This window comes from Heterodontus francisci, chromosome 7 (assembly GCF_036365525.1).
Source record: "Heterodontus francisci isolate sHetFra1 chromosome 7, sHetFra1.hap1, whole genome shotgun sequence".
Lineage (NCBI taxonomy): Eukaryota > Metazoa > Chordata > Chondrichthyes > Heterodontiformes > Heterodontidae > Heterodontus > Heterodontus francisci.
The window spans coordinates 137,570,027-137,581,152 of NC_090377.1; positions in this window are offsets into that span (position 1 = coordinate 137,570,027).

An 11,126-nucleotide genomic window follows, 5' to 3' on the forward strand; every position below is an offset into this window, starting at 1 on the left:
CGGCTGAGGCAAGGCGGGAGGTCCTCTTCCCATCTGATGGAAGGAGGAGACCTTCCCAAGTCACAAAGAAGATGTGGCCGGAGGTAGCGGATGAGGTCAGCAGCTGTGGTGTAGTTAGGAGGACATGGCTCCAGTGACGCTAGCAGGTCAATGACCTTCTGCGCTTTGCCAGGGTAAGGGGCATTCCGCAGTCATCGCATCTTTTGTGTGACACGGGAGGATCTATGAGTGTTGATGCTGCAAGGTGGAAGCCATTCATGTTCAGTGATTGGCTGCAGCCATGCCTTGGGCCGTATAATGGGCACATCTGCGACACACAGTGGTCCAGATGTGTTCCATCTGTGCACTTCACTGGTATTGGTTTGAGATGCAGCGCTCAGCCCAAGGGGTGAGTGCATGGTCTTCCAAGTAATATGTCGTAACTAATTCCTTTGTGTAATCACAGGAGAAGAGGGCACCTAATGCCAGAGAGAGGTTCCGGGCTGGTGGCAGTGTGGCCAACCTGGCATATTTGAGCAGACTGGAGGAGGATGCATTAATGCTGGCAGGGGAGGACAGAGGATGCGCTATAGCTGATGGCGAGGCCAGCACACCTGGCCAGGAGAGTGAGTTCCCCAGAGGGGAGGAGGGTGGGTGCCTGTGGTGTGGTGATTGTTTCAGGCACTGAAGGGTGCTCCCAAATGTGAAATCACACAGATGTGCCCACACTGCAGTCTATAACATGTCCTCCAGTCAGGAATGTTGATCACAACTGATCATTCTGATTTTCCCTGCAGGTGAAATACGGCAATGACCAGGAAGCGTCTCCAGGGCTCATCCGTCCACCTCTGAGGATGAGGAGTGGACCTCAGAGGGTGCAGCGGCACATCTTGCCCCACACCAAGTGCCAGCTTAGAGATATTCACCTCGGTTGGGATGCTGGTCTCCTTGGATTCGTGCTCACAACCTGGTGTCAGCACCACACAACTGCCGGACCAGCTGCCAGAGGCAGTACCAGCCGATGCCTCTGACAATCGGAGGACTGTGGGAGGCCAGTGCACAGCCACAAGCTGATGACGAGCCTCTGCTGACATCCATTCGGCGGGAGATACTGCAGCTGCAGGTGCAGCATTCGGTGCGTGGAGATCTTTGCATGCTATGACTCAGACTTTGGTGATCCAGGGCTTGAGTACTGAACATTCTCTGTCATCTGACCATCTGGCCTCCTCCATTGACAGATTGACAGCTGCAGTGGAGGGGCTGATCCTGGATGCAGTGCCTAACCTCACAGAGACAGTGGCTTCCACAGGCCAGAGCATTAGAGATCAGACTCTGATGCTCAGGCGACAGTTTGAGGCTGCTCATCCCTTGAGGTTAGCACTGAGGACCAACCGAGCCTCAGGAGGGCACAGGGGTAGCAGCAGATTTCAGATGGGAGCTCTTCTGATAGCGCTCCTGCGGCGCCTTGTCCCCTCTGAGATTTCCCAGGGTCACATTGAGATGCCGCGGCTCGCATGGCCTCGGGCAGGCAGAGGACACCCGCCAAAGTCATCCAGAGCAACGCCGCAGCCTGATCAGCCACCTGCCTCTGGTGTGGGTGGCAGCGAGGGGTCGTCCACACGCGTGAGCACTCGCAAACCTTTCAAAAAAATCACAATAACAGCACTCTGGGGTCACTGGTGCACTTTGTAAATATTTATTTGATGTATAAACGCACTAAAAGTTTTTTTTTTAGAGATATAGCACTGAAACAGGCCCTTCGGCCCACCGAGTCTGTGCCGACCATCAACCACCCATTTATACTAATCCTACATTCCTACCACATCCCCACCTTTTCTATATTCCCCTACCTATACTAGGGGCAATTTATAATGGCCAATTAACCTATCAACCTGCAAGTCTTTGGCTGTGGGAGGAAACCGGAGCACGCGGTGAAAACCCACACGGTTCACAGGGAGAACTTGCAAACTCCACACAGGCAGTACCCAGAATAGATCCCGGGTCGCTGGAGCTGTGAGGCTGCGGTGCTAACCACTGCGCCACTGTGCCGCCACCCTTGGTATTTTTACATGTCACAGCTGATGTTGTAGGCGATATGGTTGCTCTGCAGGGGAAGGATTATTTGAGAGGTGACACAATTGAGCTGGATGGTGTTTGATGGAAAGGTGACCCAGTTCAGATCAGATTTCCCCCTGAAGGTGAGGGCCTCTGCCCTTCCAGCTCCAGTCAATGTCTCCTCTCAGACTGCCATGTCAGTTTATGGTTGATGAGAATCTGTTCAGGAGAAATGCCTGAGTATTAGAGCCTACCGGATCTCCCTTGCACTCAACTCCACCTGACCTTCAGCTCCTTCTTCCCACCATTCAGGTGGCTGCAGCTCCTCTTCCTCATCCATATCACCATCCTCGTCTGAGGAAGCCTCACGCTGACCTTGATCATCCTCCAGGGAATCTCCCCTCCCCCTCCACAGGTTATGTAAGGCGCAGAAGAGAACAATAATTCTTGCTGGTGAGTACTGGAGGTCTCCACCTGAGCGATCGAGATACCTAAATCTCATTTTGAGAAGACCTATAGTCTGCTCTATGGTCACTCTGGTGGCCGCCTGGGTCTCATTGTAACGTTCCTCTGCATCATTCCTTGTGTTCCTCACCAGTGTCATCAGCCATGTCTTCAGGGGGTAACCCCTGTCGCCAAGTATCCATCCTTGCAGGCGTTCAGGAAGTCTGAATAGTGTTGGCATCTGGGGGTTCTGCAGAATGAAAGTATCGTGACTGCTTCCAGGGTAACATGCACACCCCTGCAAGATTCCCTTACGATGGTCACAGATGAGCTGAACATTCATTGAGTGGAATCCCTTGCGAATAATGAAGGCCCCTGACTGACCTGCAGGTGCTCAAATGGCCACGAGTACAGTCTATTACGCCCTGGACGATTGGAAACCCAGCAATGGTGCTGAAGCCTCTGGCTTTCTCGGCCTGACTGGCAGTGTCTGTCTTGAAGTTGATGAAATGGTTGGCACACCTGAACATGGCATCAGTCACAACCTTTAAGCAGTGATGTGCTGATGCTTGGGACACTCCGCTCATGTATGCCGATGAAGCCTGGAACGAGCCTGATGCATAGAAATTCAGTGCTACTGTTACCTTCAGTGTGACCGGCATTGGATGACCACCTACGCAGTTTGAAGTGAACTCCGCTGCCAGTAACTCACACAGAGATGTCACCGTCTCCCGTGACAGCCACAGTGGTCTTCTGCAATGGCATTCTGACAGTTGCAGGAAGCTCAAACGCGGGCGGTAGACCCTGCCGGCTTGGTAGGCTTGTCTCCTGCCAGGTGACTGCACCCGGGCCACTCTGCCACCTTCTCCCCCTCCTCCATTACGAGGCTGCACTGGGTCAGCAGGTTGCGTGTTCCCCTGTCCAGTTGTCCAGTTATGAGGATTGGACAGTTAAGGTTCGCCAGGGCTCAAACATTGAACAAAATTGTTACCACACTTAGTATAGAGGATAGAGATAGGAAAATCACACCACCAGCAGAGGTGTTCCATGTCTCTACATGTCTCCAAACCCACAGCAATGTGATTGACTCTTAAATGCCCTCTGAAATGGCCTAGCAAGCCACTCAGTTCAAGGACAATTAAGAAAACCATGTTTGATACTCTGGCCAATACCCGAAATATTGGAACCATGCAGGGGAAGACAAGCAAAGATCTCTGACACTCCCCCTCCTTGATCATTTGTTAGGATCACTGGAAAATCCAAGAATGGCTTGTATCAGATGGTACATGTGGCATGATATTGGAATACCGATGTGTATGTGTATGATTTGTCACCTGTGAAATAACTAACATGTGGGAATGCATGGTGAGCCTACACTGAAGAACAGGTCTCAGACACATTCAGCTTGACAACAGGACATCATTAAATGGTTAATGTGGCCAGTACAGTGAGACTTTTTAAAAGGTTATTAAGGCATTGACACATACTCCATCGAGAAACTGACATTAAAATAATCAAGCTTGCATTAAATACATTATTCACCGTCAAAGGAAGTAAAATTAAAGTAAAAGGGATACAGAATTTGGATCAGGACAATTGAAGATCAGGAAGGAATAGTATTTAGTAAAAATTATCCACAAGTTGGATATGGTGAAGAACAAAGAACAAAGAAAATTACAGCACAGGAACAGGCCCTTCGGCCCTCCAAGCCTGCGCCAATCCAGATCCTCTATCTAAACATGTCGCCTATTTTCTAAGGGTCTGTATCTCTTTGCTTCCTGCCCATTCATGTATCTGTCTAGATACATCTTAAAAGACGCTATCGTGCCCGCGTCTACCACCTCCGCTGGCAACGCATTCCAGGCACCCACCACCCTCTGCGTAAAGAACTTTTCACGCATATCCCCCCTAAACTTTTCCCCTCTCACTTTGAACTTGTGACCCCTAGTAAATGAATCCCCCACTCTGGGAAAAAGCCTCTTGCTATCCACCCTGTCTATACCTCTCATGATTTTGTACACCTCAATCAGGTCCCCCCTCAACCTCCGTCTTTCTAATGAAAATAATCCTAATCTACTCAACCTCTCTTCATAGCTAGCGCCCTCCATACCAGGCAACATCCTGGTGAACCTCCTCTGCACTCTCTCCAAAGCATCCACATCCTTTTGGTAATGTGGCGACCAGAACTGCACGCAGTATTCCAAATGTGGCCGAACCAAAGTCCTATACAACTGGAACATGACCTGCCAACTCTTGTACTCAATACCCCGTCCGATGAAGGAAAGCATGCCGTATGCCTTCTTGACCACTCTATTGACCTGCGTTGCCACCTTCAGGGAACAATGGACCTGAACACCCAAATCTCTCTGTACATCAATTTTCCCCAGGACTTTTCCTGGGGAAATTCAAGTTCACTCTTGAATTGGATCTTCCAAAATGCATCACCTCGCATTTGCCCTGATTGAACTCCATCTGCCATTTCTCTGCCCAACTCTCCAGTCTATCTATATTCTGCTGTATTCTCTGACAGTCCCCTTCACTATCTGCTACTCCACCAATCATAGTGTCGTCTGCAAACTTGCTAATCAGACCACCTATACTTTCCTCCAAATCATTTATGTATATCACAAACAACAGTGGTCCCAGCACGGATCCCTGTGGAACACCACTGGTCACACGTCTCCATTTTGAGAAACTCCCTTCCACTGCTACACTCTGTCTCCTGTTGCCCAGCCAGTTCTTTATCCATCTAGCTAGTACACCCTGGACCCCATGCGACTTCACTTTCTCCATCAACCTACCATGGGGAACCTTATCAAACGCCGTACTGAAGTCCATGTATATGACATCTACAGCCCTTCCCTCATCAATCAACTTTGTCACTTCCTCAAAGAATTCTATTAAGTTGGTAAGACATGACCTTCCCTGCACAAAACCATGTTGCCTATCACTGATAAGCCCATTTTCTTCCAAATAGGAATAGATCCTATCCCTCAGTATCTTCTCCAGCAGCTTCCCTACCACTGACGTCAGGCTCACTGGTCTATAATTACCTGGATTATCCCTGCTACCCTTCTTAAACAAGGGGACAACATTAGCAATTCTCCAGTCCTCCGGGACCTCACCCGTGTTTAAGGATGCTGCAAAGATATCTGTTAAGGCCCCAGCTATTTCCTCTCTCGCTTCCCTCAGTAACCTGGGATAGATCCCATCCGGACCTGGGGACTTGTCCACCTTAATGTCTTTTAGAATACCCAACACTTCCTCCCTCCTTACGCCGACTTGACCTAGAGTAATCAAACATCTATCCCTAACCTCAACATCCGTCATGTCCCTCTTCTCGGTGAATACCGAATCTCACCCATTTTCTCTGACTCCACGCATAATTTTCCTCCTTTGTCCTTGGGTGGGCCAATCCTTTCTCTAGTTACCCTCTTGCTCCTTATATATGAATAAAAGGCTTTGGGATTTTCTTTAACCCTGTTTGCTAAAGATATTTCATGACCCCTTTTAGCCCTCTTAATTCCTTGTTTCCTCATTCCCGATACTCTTCCAAAGCTTCGTCTTTCTTCAGCCGCCTAGACCTTATGTATGCTTCCTTTTTCCTCTTAGCTAGTTTCACAATTTCACCTGTCATCCATGGTTCCCTAATCTTGCCATTTCTATCCCTCATTTTCACAGGAACATGTCTCTCCTGCACGCTAATCAACCACTCTTTAAAAGCCTCCCACATCTCAAATGTGGATTTATCTTCAAACAGCTGCTCCCAATCTACATTCCCCAGCTCCTGCCGAATTTTGGTATAGTTGGCCTTCCCCCAATTTAGCACTCTTCCTTTAGGACCACTGTCGTCTTTGTCCACGAGTATTCTAAAACTTACGGAATTGTGATCACTATTCCCAAAGTAGTCCCCAACTGAAACTTCAACCACCTGGCCGGGCTCATTCCCCAACACCAGGTCCAGCACAGTACAGGCCCTTCGGCCCACGATGTTGTGCCGAACCTTTAACCTACTCTAAGATCAAACTAACTACCTACCCTTCATTCTACTATCATCCATGTACCTATCCAAGAGTCGCTTAAATGCCCCTAATGTATCTGCTTCTACTACTACCGCTGGCAGCTCATTCCACGCACCCACCACACTCTGTGTAAAGAACCTACCTCTGACATCTCCCCGAAACCTTTCTCCAATCACCTTAAAATTATGCCCCCTGGTGATAGCCCTTTCCGCCCTGGGAAAACGTCTCTGGCTATCCACTCTATCTATGCCTCTCATCATCTTGTACCCCTCTATCAAGTCACCTCTCATCCTTCTTCGTTCCAATGAGAAAAGCCCCAGCTCCTTCAATCTTTCTTCGTCGGACATGCCCTCCAGTCCTGGAGAATCTTTTCAGTCCTTGCATTATGGGTTGCTTAAATTATACATACTGGTGTGCTAATAGATCAGCACATTATTGAGTGAGGTGATCTGTAGGTGGGGAGTGCCAAACCAATGGATAGTATTCAAGAAACAGGATCACATTTTATTCATTTATAGATACAGCACTGAAACAGGCCCTTCGGCCCACCGAATCTGTGCCGACCAACAACCACCCATTTATACTAACCCTGCAGTAATCCCATATTCCCTACTACCTACCTGCACTAGGGGCAATTTACTTTGGACAATTTTCCTATCAACCTGCAAGTCTTTGGCTGTGGGAGGAAACCGGAGCACCCAGCGAAAACCCACGCGGTCACAGGGAGAACTTGCAAACTCCGCACATGCAGTACCCAGAATCGAACCCGGGTCCCTGGAGCTGTGAGGCTGCAGTGCTAACCACTGTGCCGCCCTAAAAAAAAAAATCACCCAGGTACAGGGAATCATGGGAATCAGGTATAAATTGCATATTTCTTATCACTCACAATCTTCAGGGATGGTTGAAAGGGGGCAAAGGTCACTGAAAACAATGCTTAGAAGTTATGTAGAGGTCACCCCACACAATGGGCTAACATGCTGCCTATGAATCTCATGGCCATATGATCCATTCACCACAAGATGACAGGAATCTCAGCCTATCAGGCAATGACTGGTACGTAAGAACATAAGAACTAGGAGCATGAGTAGGCAATTCAGCCCCTCGAGCCTGGTCCGCCATTCAATACGATCATGGCTGATCTCAACTTGGCCTCAACTCTACTTTCCTGCTTGTTCTTCATAACCCTTCAACCCTTTACTAATTAAAAATCTGTCTTTCTCCTCCTTAAATTTACTCAATGTCCCAGCATCCACTGCATTCTGGGGTAGTGAATTCCACAGACTCACGACCTTTTGAGAGAAGTAATTTCTTCTCATCTCTGTTTTAAATCTGCTACCCCTTATCCTAAAACTATGACCTCTTGTTCTAGATTTCCCCACAAGAGGAAACATCCTCTCTACGTCTACTTTGTCAATCCCCTTAATCATCTTATATACCTCAATTAGATCTCCTCTCATTCTTCCAAACACCAGAGAGTAAAGGCCTAAACTGCTCAATCTCTCTTCATAAGGCAAACCCCCCCCACCCCCCCCCCCCCCCCCCCATCTCCGGAATCAATCTAGTTAACCTCCTCTGAACTGCCTCCAATGCAACTACATCCTTTCTCAAGTAAGGGGACCAAAACTGTACGCAATACTCCAGGTGCGGTCTCACTAATGCCTTGTACAATTGCAGCAACACTTCCCTACTTTTATACTCTATTCCTTTAGCAATAAATACCAAAATTCTATTTGCCTTCCTTATTATCTGCTGCACCTGCAAACTAGTTTTCTGTGATTCATGCACGAGGATACCCAGATTCCTCTGCACTGAAGCGCTCTGAAGTTTCTTTCCATTTTGATAATAATTTGCCTTTCTATTCTTCAGACCAAAATGGATAACCTCACACTTATCCACGTTAAAATCCATCTGCCAAATTTTGGCCCATTCACCTAACCAATCCATATCCATTTGTAAATTTCTTATTTCTTTATTGCAACTTACTATCCCACCTATTTTAGTGTCATCTGAAAATTTGGCTATCGTACCTTCTGTCCCTGCATCCAAGTCATTAATATATATTGTAAATAGTTAGGGCCCAAGGACCGAACCCTGTGGCACCCCACTAGTTACAATTTGCCAACCAGAAAAAGACCCATTTATCCCGACTCTCTGTTTTCTGTTGGTTAGCCAATCCTCTATCCAAACTAATAAATTGCCCCTAACCCCATGTGAACTTACCTTGTGTATTAACCTTTTGAGTGGCAACTTATTAAATGCCTTCTGGAAGTCCAGATATACTACATCTACAGGATCCCCATTATCCACATTGCTTGTTACAGCTTCAAAGAACTCTAGAAAATTAGTCAAACACGATATACTCTTCATAAAACCATGCTGACTCTGATGGATTGCGTTTTGACTTTCTAAATGTTCTGTTATTACTTCCTTAATAATGCATTCTAACAATTTCCCAATGACAGATGTTAAACTAACTGGTCTGTAGTTTCCTACTTTCTGCCTCCCTCCCTTTTTGAATAAGGGCGTTATATTAGCTTTTTTCCAATCCACTGGAACCTTTCCCGCATCCAGCGAATTTTGGAATATTGTAACCAATGGATCCACTATCTCCACTGCCACTTCCTTTAAGACCCTAGGACGTAGGCCATCTGGTAGGTTATAGAGAATCCCAGGACATAGAGATTATGGTGACACAGCTGTGGTACCTAACTTCACTGAGCTCAGTGTTAATGTAAGAAGAAGCATTGCAGGCAATAATTGTGTTGGGACACCCCATAACTACTCTGTCCCTAGATTTAAGGGAATAATTAAAAGAACTGATATATCTAAGAATTACCTGGTTAAGATGCAACAAGACATTGAGTGAAGAGAGAAAGGAATTAAAAATCTGGGATGCAGGCGTGTGGGAAATAGTGGTGAATGTAACTGAACATCCATGGCTCAGAATCATTTCTAATCTTTGCAGTGATACAGTTGATAATCACAATTGTGATAATATTAATCCTCTGCAATTTGAGAAATCTCACCCCAAGACTGCAGTGGTACACTAATGAATTGAGCTGGACCACAGCTCTCATGCCTAAAAGATAGTAGTGAGGGATTAATATGTTACCATATATTTTCCCCTCTGAAACAGGCCCTTCAGCCCACTGAGTCTGTGCTGACCATCAACCACCCATTTATATTAATCCTACATCAATCCCATTACCCTCTCACATCCCCACCTTCCCTCAATTCCCCTACCACCTACCTATACTAGGGGCAATTTATAATGGCTAATTTACCTATCAACCTGCAAGTCTTTGGCTGTGGGAGGAAACCAGAGCACCCGGAGGAAACCCACACAGTCACAAGGAAAACTTGCAAACTCTGCACAGGCAGTACCCAGAATTGAACCTGGATCGCTGGAGTTGTGAGGCTGCAGTGCTAACCACTGCACCACTGTGCTGCCCCAAATATTTTGGGGTGGTTAGAATTTGCTTTACTTTATTTTTTACTTTATTCTTTTATCTGATACTAACACATACGTTAAGGAGTTAGCTATATTTTATGTTCCATACCAGTCACAATCAATCCTACAACCTTGATTGAGTTATTTATGTATTGATCAAGTTACAATATTGATTAATCAGCTAACGTATAAGTATGAACATTCAGTTCTTCTGTAATCTGGCATGGCCAGAAGAGCTGGCCATCCATGTTAAGCGAGGCATTTCGAGCTTCAAGTGACCCTTTGTTAGTTCAAGGATGGAAGCCTTCACAGGCAACATTAATCAGATTGTATCTCTGAGAATGAATAGAGTTCTGTACAGCATAGACAGTATTTCAGCCAAAGTGTCTGTGACCTTGGAAAGCAGGAATACTGTCTTCATGTTTCCCAAGTGTCTTTATCTCAATTTGAAGTCGTAATTAAAAGCCAATATAATTAGACTAGTAACAATGACTAAACCAGCATGCTTGTGACTGCCAGGGGGTGTGATCGTCAGAAAGGGGTCAAAAACAGGAGTCTCGTAAGGTTTCAGTGCACAAAAACAATAGAAAACTTCAGAGGCAGAAACATGGACAGAAAGACAAAGAACCTCTCCACATGGCAGGGGATCAAGGTGGGAAGAGAGAGAGGACCAAAACTCGATCAGGAAATGCATCAGCGAAAGCTGTAAAGTTATCTTCCTAGGTTTTTAAAGAATAATTTTATTTCTAATAAACTTCCTACTATCCAAATATCCTGTTGCCTTAAAGTCTTGTCCGGACCAAAATTAAAGATTTTTTTTTCACTTTCAAAATTAGGGCCGGTTAGAGAGTGTCTCTAAATCAGGAGAAATTGAGAAAGGTCAGGGAGTGTCTGTAAATGAGAAGTTATGGTGATTGTTTCGGGAGTATCTATAAAGGATGCAGCTATGGCGTCAGGTCACGGATCATCTATGAAGTAAACAGATTTGGTGACAGGTGAGATCACGTCCATAAAGAAAGTGTTTGTAAGGAATCAGACACCTATTTAACACACAGGTTAAAAGTTAACATAATGACTATGTATAGACACAGCAGTGTTATATTAGTGTCTTCAACAGATCACCTCAGGTCAGGTTGCAAAATACTGTTGCCAGTTTGACTAACCTTTTCCTTAGA